At 50.8% G+C, this 14,976-nt stretch overlaps 1 protein-coding gene and 1 pseudogene across 2 annotated transcripts in view; one reads left to right on the top strand and one right to left on the bottom strand.

Annotated features, from left to right (window-relative positions):
• The window catches only part of CCDC57 (coiled-coil domain containing 57), a 131,744-nt gene that overhangs the window by 99,503 nt on the left and 17,265 nt on the right, over positions 1 to 14,976 (top strand). The window lies entirely within an intron of this gene.
• Positions 8,116 to 8,336, bottom strand: LOC128571401 (uncharacterized; annotated as a pseudogene).

Below are 14,976 nucleotides of genomic sequence, written 5' to 3'. Positions count from 1 at the left end.
GTTTCTCTTGCCCTTTGGCATCACAGATAATGTTATAGTGAGCAGCCTTTGTGTATGCTGCCAGGCAGGCACCAAGGGTGTGTGGAGATTCTGGGGGCCGGTTCTGCCACAAGCGTCTGTGCCTCTCCTTCCAGAGGACGCTGTCATGTGGAGAACACTGTCAGTCCGGAGGACGCTGTCACACTGGAGGATGATGTCACACAGAGGACACTGTCACACGGGAGGACGCTGTCACACAGAGGACGCTGTCACACTGGAGGATGATGTCACACAGAGGACACTGTCACACAGGAGGACGCTGTCACACAGAGGATGCTGTCACACAGAGGATGCTGTCACACTGGAGGATGATGTCACACAGAGGACACTGTCACACTGGAGGATGATGTCACACAGAGGACACTGTCACACGGGAGGACGCTGTCACACAGAGGACGCTGTCACACTGGAGGATGATGTCACACTGGAGGATGATGTCACACAGAGGACACTGTCACACGGGAGGATGCTGTCACACAGAGGATGCTGTCACACTGGAGGATGATGTCACACTGGAGGATGATGTCACACAGAGGACACTGTCACACAGGAGGACGCTGTCACACAGAGGATGCTGTCACACTGGAGGATGATGTCACACAGAGGACACTGTCACACTGGAGGATGATGTCACACAGAGGACACTGTCACACGGGAGGACGCTGTCACACAGAGGACGCTGTCACACTGGAGGATGATGTCACACTGGAGGATGATGTCACACAGAGGACACTGTCACACAGGAAGACGCTGTCACACAGAGGATGCTGTCACACTGGAGGATGATGTCACACAGAGGACACTGTCACACTGGAGGATGATGTCACACAGAGGACACTGTCACACGGGAGGACGCTGTCACACAGAGGACGCTGTCACACTGGAGGATGATGTCACACTGGAGGATGATGTCACACAGAGGACACTGTCACACGGGAGGATGCTGTCACAGAGGATGCTGTCACACTGGAGGACGCTGTCACACTGGAGGATGATGTCACACTGGAGGATGATGTCACGCAGAGGACACTGTTACACGGGAGGACGCTGTCACACACAGAGGATGCTGTCACACTGGAGGACGCTGTCACACTGGAGGATGATGTCACACTGGAGGATGATGTCACGCAGAGGACATTGTCACACGGGAGGACGCTGTCACACTGGAGGACGCTGTTACACTGGAGGATGATGTCACGCAGAGGACACTGTTACACAGGAGGACGCTGTCACACACAGAGGATGCTGTCACACTGGAGGACGCTGTCACACTGGAGGACGATGTCACACTGGAGGATGATGTCACACTGGAGGATGATGTCACGCAGAGGACACTGTCACACGGGAGGACGCTGTCACACAGAGGATGCTGTCACACTGGAGGACGCTGTCACACTGGAGGATGATGTCACGCAGAGGACACTGTCACACGGGACGACGCTGTCACACAGAGGACACTGTCACACAGGAGGATGCTGTCACACCGAGGATACTGTCACACTGGAGGATGATATCACACAGAGGACACTGTCACACAGGAGGACGCTGTCACACAGAGGACGCTGTCACACTGGAGGATGATGTCACGCAGAGGACACTGTCACTCCAGAGGATGCTGTCACACAGAGGATGCTGTCACATCAGAGGATGATGTCACACAGAGGACACTGTCACACGGGAGGACGCTGTCACACTGGAAGATGATGTCACACAGAGGACACTGTCACACGGGAGGATGTTGTCACACCGAGGATACTGTCACACAGAGGATAATGTCACACAGAGGATGCTGTCACACAGAGGACACTGTCACACAGGAGGACGCTGTCACGCTGGAGGATGATGTCACACAGAGGACACTGTCACACAGGAGGATGCTGTCACACCGAGGATACTGTCACACTGGAGGATGATGTCACACAGAGGATGCTGTCACACCAGAGGATGCTGTCACACAGAGGACACTGTCACACAGAGGATGCTGTCACACAGAGGATGCCGTCACACCAGAGGATGATGTCACACAGAGGACACTGTCACACAGGAGGACGCTGTCACACTGGAGGATGCTGTCACACAGAGGATGCTGTCACACAGATGATGCTGTCACACCAGAGGATGATGTCACACAGGAGGACACTGTCACACAGGAGGACGCTGTCACACTGGAGGATGATGTCACGCAGAGAACACTGTCACACAGGAGGAAACTGTCACACGGAGGACAGTCACACAGGAGGATGCTGTCACGCAGAGGATGCTGTCACACCAGAGGATGATGTCACATGAGGACACTGTCACACAGGAGGATGCTGTCACACGGAGGATGCTGTCATGCAGAGGATGATGTCACACTGAGGACACTGTCACACAGGAGGATGCTGTCACACCGAGGATACTGTCATGCAGAGGACTCTGTCACATGGAGGACACTGTCACACCAAAGGACACTTGTCACACAGGAGGATGATGTCACATGGAGGACGCTGTCATGTGGAGGATGGTGTCATACCAGAGGACACTGTCATACAGGCGGATGATGTCACATGGAGGACGCTGTCATGTGGAGGATGCTGTCATACCAGAGGACACTGTCACACAGGAGGATGCTGTCCACAGGAGGATGATGTCACATGGAGGATGCTGTCACACGGAGGATGCTGTCATGCAGAGGATGATGTCACACTGAGGACACTGTCACACAGGAGGATGCTGTCACACCGAGGATACTGTCATGCAGAGGACTCTGTCACATGGAGGACGCTGTCACACCAAAGGACACTGTCACACAGGAGGATGATGTCACATGGAGGACGCTGTCATGTGGAGGATGGTGTCATACCAGAGGACACTGTCATACAGGCGGATGATGTCACATGGAGGACGCTGTCATGTGGAGGATGGTGTCATACCAGAGGACACTGTCACACAGGAGGATGCTGTCCACAGGAGGATGATGTCACATGGAGGATGCTGTCACATGGAGGATGCTGTCACATGGAGGATGCTGTCTCCTGCTCCAGCACCAGCCTTAGGAGAGATGCCAGTGCACTGTGGTCAGACACTCAACCTGGTTGCTGTGTTGAGTGTCTTTCTGTGAGGGGGCCGTACATCTTTTCAGACATTTACAACCTTAGTTTTTTATCCTTTCTAGGTTTTGTGACGTATTTAGGCCACTCCATGCTTATTTCCCCATTTCTTCTGATTCAGCTCAGGTTTCCTTTTTTCTGTGTAAATCCACGGTCCATTTGGATTTACTAAGTGGATTGAACAGTCCACCATTATCACGGTGCCTGTTAGGAGGTTGGGACCAAACTCTGCTTTGGGTGCTGTCCCCCCACCAGTATCCCGCTGATCTGAAACCCACATGGCCCATGGTGCCCATGTCCATACATGGCCTCTAGGCTACCTGTGCTCTTCAGACAACTCTCTCATCCTGTCCACCCACCGTAGAGTTGCCATTACTCCCTGGTCCCTGCTAGTGTCAGGCTCACATGGGCTGTCTTCTCTACGCCTCTTTCTCATAATCCTATTGGTTATTTTCATTTATTTTCGACATAGTCTCTGGACTCAGTTCATCTGAGTCTGATTCCCTTAGCACCACCCTAGACTCTATCGCTGCTTTTCTTGGATTTCACAAACTGAATTCTGACCTGGGGGAAATGACATTGCGTGGGTGTAAGTTTTCTGCTCTTGTGTGCTCCAGCTTTGCCCTCACCTTAGCATTGTATTTATTTTTGTCATTTTGTTTTATTTTGGGTTTTTTGTTTTTTTTGCAGAGACAGAGTCTCACTTTATCTCCCTCAGTAGACTGCTATGGCATCACACAGCTCACAGCAACCTCCGACTCCTGGGTTTAGGCGATTCTCTTGCCTCAACCTCCTGAGTAGCTGGGACTACAGGCGCCCGCCAGAATGCCCAGCTATTTTTTTGTTGCAGTTTGACCCGAGCCATGTTTGAACCTGCCACCCTTGGTATATGGGGCCGGCACCCTACCCGCTGAGCCACAGGCACCGCCCATGGATTTTTTTTTGTTGTGGTTGTGACAGAGTCTCAAGCTGTTGCCCTGGGTAGAGTGCTGTGGCATCATAGCTCACAGCAACCTCCATCTCTTGGGCTCAAGCTCTTCTTGCCTCAGTTTTTTTCTATTTTTAGTAGAGATGGGGTCTCACTTTTTACTCAGACTGGTCTCAAACTCATGAGCTTAGGCAGTCCACCTGCCTGGGCCTCCCAGAGTGCTGGCTGGGATCACAGGCGAGAGCCACCGTGCCCAACCTGAAGAAGTGAATCTTGACTGCCTCTTGGCCCCTTCATAGTACAGTGGCGTCTTTGTTGTGCTGCGAGGAAAGAGCTGTCACCTAGAATCCATACCTGGAGAAATCTTTCACTAATGAGGGCCAAAATGACTTTTCAGGTGATAAAAACTGAGGAATTTGTCACCAGTGCTTTCTCTCACTGGACATGCTATAGAGCAGGGATCAGCATCCTTATTGTGCAAAGAGCTAGGTGACAAATGCTCTGGGCCTTGTACCCACGTGGTCTCCTCTGGAGCTACTGAGCAGGAAAGTGACTTGTTGAGAGACCCACAACTGGTGTGCAGGGGAGGCCACAGGTCTATTCATACCCAGTGAAGTTCAGCTGTTTTTTCTTGTGTTTTTGGAGGGGAAGGAGGATGAAGAATATAGGTGTCCTTGTTTGGGGGACAGTGGTGCTAGGCAGGACACCTTGTAAATAATTCTTTTTGCAAATTTTTTTTTTTAGACAGAGCCTCAAGCTGTCACCCTGGATAGAGTGCCATGGCATCACAGCTCACAGCAACCTCCAACTCCTGGGCTTAAGCAATTCTCTCGTCTCAGCCTCCCAAGTACCTGGGACTACAGGCACCCACCACAACGCCCAGCTATTTTTTGGTTGTAGTTGTCATTGTGGTTTGGCAGGCCCGGGCTGGGCTCAAACCCGCCAGTTCTGGTGTATATGGCTGGCACCTTAGCCACTTGAGCTACAGGTGCTGAGCCTCTTTTTGCGAATCAAAGTAACCTGAGGGGCAGGTATTATGTGTCAATGATTTGGGCCAGGTCTGGTTGCACCCTTGGTCATGTTCTCTTGCAGTACTGAGATAGCTGGGGAAGGAGAAACCCACTTGCTTCTCCAAGGGCCTGCTAGTCTCTGAGGGCCTTAATTCTAAACACCAAAGAGTTATACTTTGGGGTAAAATTTCCTGAGCTCCTTCAGTATATTTTATAATAAAAGGTTTGCTTGTTTTTTTGTTTTTGTTTTCAAGGCAGAGTGTCTGTTATCCTGTCTAGAGTTCCGTGGCATCATCATAGCTCATGGCAACCTCAAACTTCTGGGCTCAAGCAATCCTCCTGAGTAGCTGGGAGTACAGGTGCCCACCACCAGGCCTGGCTAGTTTTTCTATTTTTTATTTTTCTATTTTACTTTATTTTATTTTATTTTGTTTTTTTGAGATAAAGCCTCACTTTTATTTTATTTATTTATTTATTTATTTATTTATTTTTGAGACAGAGTCTCACTATATCGTCCTCGGTAGAGTGCTGTAGCGTCACAGCTCACAGCAACCTCAAACTCTTGGGCTTAAGCGATGCTCTTGCCTCAGCCTCCCAACTAGCTGGAACTACAGCTGCCTGCCACAACGCCTGGCTATTTTGTTGTTGTAGTTGTTATTATTGTTTGGTAGGCCCCAGGCCAGGTTCGAACCCACCACCTTCAGTGTATGTATGTGGCTGGCACCCTACCCTCTGAGCTACAGGTGCTGAGCCAATTTTTTTTATTTTTTTGAGACAGAGTTTTGCTTTGTTGCCCTTGGTAGAGTGCCATGGAGTCATATAGCTCATAGCAACCTTAAACTCCTGAGCTCAAATGATCCTCCTGCCTCAGCTTCCCAAGTACCTGGGACTACTGGTGCTCATTACAACACTCGGCTAGCACTTTTTTATTTAAAGATAGGGTCTCACTCTTGCTCAGGCTGATCTCCAGCTCCTAAACTCAAGCAATCCACCTGTCTCAGCCTCCTAGGGTAGCAGGATTACAGGTGTGAAGCACTGACCTATAATAAAAAGTTTTCAAGAGGGAAGAAATGGTCACCTGCCTCCTGTGTGGAATACTGCAGGGGTGGGGAACCAGGAAGGTCATGAGAGAGAAGTGGCAGCGACCCCTGTTTTCTGTAAAGTGAAGGTCACTGGTGGTACTAAGTATGGTCTTGATGGCACTGTCATCCCACCTTCCTGTCTGAAGGGGCTTGAGGAGCAGGTGGGACAGACAATGTAGGGGTCTTTGCTCTGAAAGCAGTAGTTAAAAGAGCCAATATTAGGCTGGGTGCAGTGGCTCACATCTGTAACCCCAGCACTCTGGGAGGCCAAGGCAGGAGAATCCCTTGAGCTTAGGAGTTCGAGACCAGTCTAAGCAAGAGCAAGACCCTGTCTCTACTAAAGGTTTTCTACTAAAAGTAGAAAAACTAGCAGGTGTTGTTTTTCTATTTTTTCTATTTATTCCTATCTTTTTGGAGGGGAGAGAGGATGAGGAGAGTAAGGTGGGCTCTTGTGGTCCTAGCTACTCAGGAGGCTGAGGCAAGAGGATCAATTGAGCCTAAGAATTTGAGGTTGCTAGCCGGGCACAGTGGCTCACACCTATGGTCCGAGCACTTGGAAGGCTGAGGTGGGTGGGTTGCCTGAGCTCACAAGTTTGAGACTAGCCTGAGCCAGAGCGAGACCTCGTCTCTAAAAAATAGCCAGGCATTGTGGTAGCTACCTGTAGTCCCTGCTACTTGGGAGGCTGAAGCAAGAGGATCACTTGAACCCACAAATTTGAGGTTGCTGTGAGCTAAGACATCATGGCACTCTACCAAGAGTGACCAAGTAAGACTCTGTCTCAAAAAAAAAAAGAATTTGAGGTTGCTGTGAGCTATGATGCCATGGCACTCTACCAAGGGTGACAAAATAAGACTCTATCTCAAAAAAAAACTAAATAATTGAGTAAATAAATAAATAAATGATAAATTAAATAAAGTAAAGGGGAAACTCTGTTTCAAAAAATAAAATAAAATACAAAAATAGAAAATAGAAAAACTAGCCAGGCATGGTAGTGAGCACCTGTAGTTCTAGTTACTTGGGAAGCTGAGGCAGGAGGATGGCTTGAGCCCTGAAATTTGAGGTTGCTGTGGGCTAGGTTGAGACTATGGCACTTTAGCCTGGGTGGCAGAGTAAGACTCTGTCTCCAAAAAATATAAAAAAGAAAAGAGGCAATATTTGAGGAGAAGTATTGGGAGGGTATCAACAGTTGGCAGAGTTATAGCCCGTTGGTGGCACATGGGGACCCCAGGGACCAGCGTGATTCCAGAGGCAGAGGCAGGCAGTCTCAGAAGAGAACCCTGGAATAGGCTGGGGTTGGTATTCAGTGCCCATGGGCTGGCCTGGCCCTGGACAGAACAGAGGCAGAGGGTGGGCACTGAGCAGGCAGGTTGGTGGAGACAGGAACTGTATTTGCCCCGCCTGCAGGCCGGGACACCGGTCAGAGACAGAGACTCATAGAGGTGGCAGTGTGAGGGCAGCCTGAGTCTTCATGGGCCTGCAGAAGTGCGTGGGGGCATCCATGGCTGCTGCCCACACACCTGAGAAGAGCGACTCTGGACCAGCAACCACGTGCCCCAGCCATGCAGGCAGGCATGTGACCTGTTGCAGGTCCACTGGCAGGAAACGGGTTCTTTTTTTTTTTTTTTTTTTTAATATGATAAGCTTCTCAAAGATCATCCTTTAGGGCGGCACCAGTGGCTCAGTGAGTAGGGCGCCGGCCCCATATGCCAAGAGTGGCAGGTTCAAACCCAGCCCCGGCCAAACTGCAACAACAACAAAAAAAAAACAGCCGGGCATTGTGGCGGGCGCCTATAGTCCCAGCTGCTTGGGAGGCTGAGGCAAGAGAATCGCTCTAAGCCCAGGAGTTAGAGGTTGCTGTGAGCTGTGTGACGTCATGGCACTCTACCCGAGGGCGGTACAGTGAGACTCTGTCTCTACAAAAAAAAAAAAAAAAAGATCATCCTTTAACCTGAAAGTTTAGTACAGTACATGTTTCCTGCATGGTTTGTCTCCCCAGTCACTGTCCATAGGATTCTGGGAAGTCATAGGAATATGCAGGCGCAAACTCAAGGCCCAGTTTCATCTCCAACCTTGTGGAAAGGGACTGTACATCACGCGGTGGAGCTCTAGAAACGGGTTCTTCTTTAACAGTGACGCACAGCCACAAGCTCTGAGCAAGAAAGGAGAGGCTTGTGGAAAGAGCGTTTGTGAAATGGCCATTTGTCAAGTCAGGGAGCAAACCTGGTAGGGAGTGGGCTGCCATGCAGCGTGAGTCCTGTGGAAAGGAGGTAGCTTGTGGCTGCACGTGACAACAGAGGTCATCCTCGGGTGGAAAGCATGGCTGCAGGAATGGCTCCAAGTGCCACCACAGAGCAATCCTGAGTGGCAGCTGGAGCCATGACAGGGCGCTTGGCTGCCCCAAGGCTGAGAGGAGTGGATACCATGGACCAGTTAAGGTGGTGTGGCCATAAGTTCCAGATAGCCTGTGCCAGTGCCGTAAAACCCAGCTCCTAGCCTCACCTCCCTGTGACATCCATGAGGTACGACATATCCCTGGGACAAGAGGCAGACCAGGAGAAGCAGTGCCTTGAGCACCCAGGACCTCCCACACACGGTCAGACATCTCTGCAGTGGGACATGCTGATAAGGCAGGAGAATATTGGCTGTCATGACCCAAGGTGAGCAGGCCTGGGATGGCCCCTGGGCCTCCACCCTCCTGGTGGTGCCAAGAAGGTTGCGGCAGCTCCCAGCATCTCAGCAGAAGGTAGAAGGTGTCCTTTCTCCTTGTGCCTCTTTTCTTTTAATTGAAGATTCCCAGGAGCTCCCAGGAGACCCTCTGGCTCTCCATCTTGCTGACTGTGCAGGTCACAGGGGGATTGTTTTAGACTCTGCACCCCAGGAGTGAGGTCCCCTCCCTGAGAGCCTGCAGTCCAAGACTGACCAGCTGGGGACTCCGGCAGGAAAGCTATGAGGAGTGGCAGGTTTTCTCATGGGCTGTGCGGGCCACCGGGGGAAGGCTGGTGTTCCTCTAGCAGCTCTTTCATAATAAAAAGTAAGAAAGATGCATTTCAACATAGGGTCCATGGGCTTTTGGTTCTCCCTATGAAAGTTTTAGCTGAGAGGAAAAGATTGAAAGTTTTGGCTTGGCACCTATGGCACAGTGGTTATGGCACCAGCCACATGCACCAAGGCTGGCAGGTTCCAGCCCAGCCGGCGCCAGCTAAACAACAATGACAACTACAACAAGAAAATAGCCGGGTGGTTAGCCGAGTGTTGTGACGGGCGCCTGTAGTCCCAGCTACTCGGGAGGCTGAGGCAAGAGAATCGCCTAAGCCCAGGAGTTGGAGGTTGCTGTGAGTTGTGACTCCACGACATTCTACCAAGGGCGACATAGTGAGACTCTGTCTCAAAAAAAAGAAAAAGAAAATAGCCAGGCATAGTGGTAGGTGCTTGTAGTCCCAGCTACTTGGGAGGCTGAAGCAAGAGAATCACTTAAGCCTAAGAGTTTGAGGTTGCTGTGAGCTGTGACACTACGGTACTCTACTGAGGGCGACATAGTGAGACTGTCTCAAAAAAACAAAAAATTGCAAGTTTTAATGTAGCTTAGTTCCTTAATTATCTGTGAAGTTTCTTTATGCTCTTGTGTCTTAAATATGTTAGAATGAATAATTACTGGTATATTTTTGCTTTGTATGGGAATATATTTTTAAAACCTTAAAAACAGTATTTGTAAGCTAAGAAGAACATGTGAGAGGATGAGGTCTCTGGCAGGTTGACCCTGGGCCCAGCGAAGCCTGGGGCATCCCACACAGCAGTGTGGCTGCTTTCTACTTGCCTTTCTGCATATTCAGTGCACTGTGAGTAGCAGAGTGTGAGCCCAGCACAGCCTGAGCAGAGTGGAAAGTGGGAAGCGGCTCTGCGGCCTCTGTGAGTAGTGTGGCCTGAGGGCTGCTGCAGCCACACATTCAAAGGGGTGGCAGGCAATAGCTCTGCAGCAGCAGGCCCCCAGCCCCACCCTGTTCTGGGATGGGGCAGGCGCTAGCCCTGCCTCCCTACTGTGCACTCTGCTCCTTTGCCAGCCTGTCCGAGCCCCACAGTGACCAGTCCCAAGGCAGGCCTGGACAGCCCCCCTGGTGCAGCTCCTGGGTGGATTCCCCTTGCAGCCTGGGTGTGAGCCTAACACAAGGGCAGCCAGTTAGAAAGAAGAGTAGAACTCCACCCACGCCACCTCCCTGCCCTCTTCCCCTGCCACCACACCCGTGCCTGTGCCCACCTGCCCCTTACTGCCATGAATGCCACCTACAGGCACCCCATCTCCTCAGCACCTGCTGCCCCTGAGCCCTTCCTGGGGTCTCGTCTCCCACCCAGCTTCCTCCCTCCTTGCCCTGGCCCAGGCCACCTATTTTTCCTGCTTATCTGGATTCTGTCTGCTTCCAGAATGCCCCTGAGGGTGGGGCATAGTCCTTAATCCTTATCCTCCACGCTCAATCACTGAGTACAGGGAGATAACTGAAGAATGGGGTTGTGGGGCCCTGTGTCACAGCCCAGAGGTCTACAGAGTGTGTGACTGATTGTTCAGAGGGAGCTGCCCTGACTCGGCCTCGGGAGCATCCAGCTCCACATTCTGCTTTGCTCCTTTGACTAGTCATTAGAAAAGTGTAGGACTTCAAAAATAGACACTTCTTCGTTAGGAGTATTAAATACTAAAAAGGCAGCTGTTTTCGCCAAGTCAAAGTAACCTTTAGTGTAATTCTTTTTTTTTTTTTAATGAAACAGTGTCACTCTGTCACCCTGGGTAGAGGAGTGCCGTGGTTTAGTCACAGCTCACAGCAACCTCAAACTCCTGGGCTCAAGGGATCCTCCTGCCTCAGCCTCCCAAGTAGCTGGGACTTCAGGTGCTTTAGTGTTATACTAGTGAAAATACAGAGTTTCTCTTGAATTCAAATAAGTGGATTTTGGGTCAGGACCTGTGGCTCAAGGAGTAGGGCACCAGCCCCATGTACCAGGGTGGCCCAGCCCCGGCCAAAACTGCAAAAAAAAAAAAAAAAGTGGATTTTCAGATGGCGCCTGTGGCTCAAGGAGTAGGGCGCCGGTCCCATATGCCAGAGGTGATGGGTTCAAACCCAGCCCCGGCCAAAAAAAAAAAGTGGATTTTGAAGTTCCAGAGCAATAAAATGCATGGGGAAGAGGTAATTATCTGATCTAGCCTTCCTAATGTCATGACACAAACTAAAAGACACAGGCCGTAGGCAGTGGGAATGGTGGGTCTGCAGGGGCACTGCTCAGCCCCCACCACCTGCGAACCACAAGTTTCAGGAAGCCAAATGATCGAGAGAGGGTTGTCCTTGTGTGTGAGTGAAGAAATCACAAATTTCTAAGATGATTTATTTACCTCAAAAAAAATCACTCCAGGGGCGGCGCCTGTGGCTCAGTCAGTAGGGCGCCGGCCCCATATACCGAGGGTCGCGGGTTCAAGCCCGGCCCCGGCCAAACTGCAACCAAAAAATAGCCGGGCTTTGTGGCGGGCGCCTGTAGTCCCAGCTACTCGGGAGGCTGAGGCAAGAGAATCGCTTGAGCCCAGGAGTTGGAGGTTGCTGTGAGCTGTGTGAGGCCATGGCACTCTACCGAGGGCCATAAAGTGAGACTCTGTCTCTACAAAAAAAAAAAAAAAAAAAAAAAAAATCACTCCAGGCTTGGCGCCAGTAGCTCAGCGGTTAGCCAGCCACATACACCAGGGCTGGCAGGTTCGAATCTGGCCGAGGCCTGCCAAACAACAATGACAACTACAATAAAAAAATAGCTGGGCATTGTGGCAGGTGCCTGTACTCCCAGCTACTTGGGAGGCTGAGGCAAGAGAATCGCTTAAGCCCAAGAGTTTGAGGTTGCTGTGAGCTGTGATATCACAGCACTCTACTGAGGTAACATAGTGAGACTATCTCAAAAAAAAATCAAACTGGCTGGCGCCTATAGCTCAAGTAGCTAAGGTGCCAGCCACATACACCAGAGCTGGCGGGTTCAAATCCAGCCCAGGCCTGCCAAACAACGAAAAACACAACCAAAAAATAGCTGGGCATTGTGGTAGGCATCTGTAGTTCCAGCTACTTGGGAGGCTGAAGCAAGAGAATTGCCTAAGCCCAGGAGCTGGAGTTTGCTGTGAGCTATGACAACGCAGCACTGTACCCAGGGCAATAGCTTGAGGCTCTGTCTCAAAAAAAAAAAAAAACAATCAAACTGAAAAGATATTCAGCAGCACAACAAAAGCCAGTCATACACAGATACCTCCCGCAAGTCAGGATGAGGTTCTAGAACAGGCGTCCTCAAACTTTTTAAACAGGGGGCCAGGTCACTGTCCCTCAGACGGTTGGAGGGCCAAACTATAGTTTAAAAAAAAAAAAACTATGAACAAATTCCTATGCACACTGCACATATCTTATTTTGAAGTAAAAAAACAAAACAGGAACAAATACAATCACACCACCTCATGTGGTCCGTGGGCCTCAGTTTGAGGACCCCTGTTCTAGAAAGCAGAGGCAGACCTTTGGCTTCACCCACAAAGAAGCGCCAGGTGTGTGTCAGGGCCATGTCTGCCCCTGGACTTTGGGACTATGTGAGTGATGGCCTCCCAGGGCCCAAGCAGGCCACTCACTTGAGCTCTGCTTTGTAGTGAGGCCTCCCAGAGAAGCAAGTGCCCTCCTCCCCCCCCTCCTCTTCTCCTTCCTCCCTCCTCTCCCCTCCCCTTCTTCCCTTCTCCCTGTCCTCCCCTCCCCACTTCCTCTTCCCCTCCTCTCCACGCCTCCCCTCGCCCCCCCCACCAGACCCCAGACCAGCTCTCTGAGTCTGAGTCTGTTTGTAGGTGTGTGTGTCCTCTTTTCTCCACACAGATCTGTGGCAGCTGCTCTTTGTGTGTTCTGCCTTACAGCACTTTGTCACTGTCCTACAGTGCTGAGCAGTCCCAGGGTTCTGCTGAGGGTCAGTACCAGGAGGGAGCAACTGGGTCAGAGGAGCAAGCTGTGTGCACAGAGGTGTCACCAGGCTGCCCGGGGCCTCTGGGCTGGACCTCTGCTCCTGGCTGCAGAGTGTAGGAGCCTTTCCTCACTCCAGCACCACTGGGTTTTATCAAATGCTTTCCTTTTCTTTTTCTTTGCCAATCTGATAAGTGAAAACTGATAGTTCCTCATTGGTTTTAATTTACAGTTTTTAAACCTTCACCAGCCACTTCATATGTCTGTGTTAAGGTTTTATTGCCCTTTTGAGAGGTGACTTGAGACAGCTAATAACAGGGTGTTTGTTGCGACCTCTAAAAGTCAGCAATGTAGTCTGGGCAAGGTGGCTCACGCCTGTAATCCTAGCATTCTGGGAGGCCAAGGCCGGTGGATTGCTTGAGCTCACAAGTTTGAGACCAGCCCAAGCAAAAAGCAAGACCCCCGTCTCTACTGAAAATAGAAAAACTGAGGCAAGAGAATCGCTCGAGCCCAAAAGTTGGAGGTTGCTGTGAGCTATGACTCTACAGCACTCTACCCAGGGTAACAGCTTGAGACTCTGTCTCAAAAAAAAAAAGAAGTCAGCAATGCAGAGGGGAGATAATAGTGTCCTAGAAAGGGCCTTCCCAGCAGGGGATGCTGCAGGCCCATTCCTACAAACAGAGGCAAGGCTGACAAGCTGATAGCCAGGACCTAATGGGGGTCCACCCTGCTAAGGTGTGGCAAGCCCAAGGCACAAAGCTGCTGTGAGGGGCCCAGGCCACTGAGTGACCAGGCCTATAGGCAGGATCCCAGCCTGGATTTCTGGAAAAGACAGGCCAGCACAGGGGTGAGGGGGTGGTGGGGCTAAGGTCACCCAGGGATCAAAGGGGACAATGGCAGGACCCTAAGGAATGCAGCTGCCAGAGTGGGGGGAGAGGTGAGCAGAGGTTGGGGGAGGCTGGCCCTGTCTGTGGCTTGCTGTTGGGACTCAGCAGACCTGAGAGGCCCTCTTGACTGCTCCCTGGAAAATGGGGAAGCTCCTTTATCCTCCTCCCCATTCCCCACACCCCCTAACTGAGAATAATAGTTTAGGAATAAAAGGGGATACATTTTTAAAAGGTTCCAAGGTGCTGGCTCTTTTTTCTTTAAAATTTTATTCTTTTTTGAGACAGAGTCTCACTATGTTGCCTTTGGTAGAGTGCACAGCTCACAGCAACTTCAAACTCTTGGGCTTAAGTTATTCTCTTGCCTCAGCCTCCTGAGTAGCTGGGACTATAGGCGCCTGCCACAACGCCCGGCTATTTTGTTGTTGCAGTTGTCATATGTTGTCTAGCAGACCCCGGGCCAGGCTCAAACCCACCTGCATTGGTGTACATGATCAGCTACGGGCGCCACCTAAAATTTTATTCTTTTGAAAATTATATTACATTTATCTGAAATTTTTGAAATTTTTCCTTTAAAAAAACAGTTGCACAGGCTGGGATAGGGGGCTTATGCCTGTAATCCCAGTACTCTAGGAGGCTGAGGCAGGAGAATCCCTTGAACTCAGGAGTTCAGACCAGCCTGAGTAAGAGGGAAAACACACCTCTACAAAAAAAACAAAAAACTCGCTGGGTATTGTGGTGGGCTCCTGTAGTCGCAGCTCCTTGGGAGGCTGAGGCAGGATGCTGTGCTGTAAGCTATGACGCCATAGCATTCTACCCAGGGTGCAAAGTGAAACTCTGCCTCAAAAACAAAACAAAACAGGGCGGCGCCTGTGGCTCAGTTGGTAAGGCGCCGGCCCCATATACTGAGGGTGGCGGGTTCAAACCCGGCCCCGGCTGAACTGCAACCAAAAAATAGCCGGGCGTTGTGGTGGGCGCCTGTAGTCCCAGCTACTCGGGAGG

The sequence above is a fragment of the Nycticebus coucang genome, chromosome 18 (genome assembly GCF_027406575.1).
Source record: "Nycticebus coucang isolate mNycCou1 chromosome 18, mNycCou1.pri, whole genome shotgun sequence".
Classification (NCBI taxonomy): Eukaryota; Metazoa; Chordata; class Mammalia; order Primates; family Lorisidae; genus Nycticebus; species Nycticebus coucang.
The sequence above is the reverse complement of the archived record's forward strand: the minus strand, read 5'-3'. Positions and strand labels throughout refer to the sequence as shown.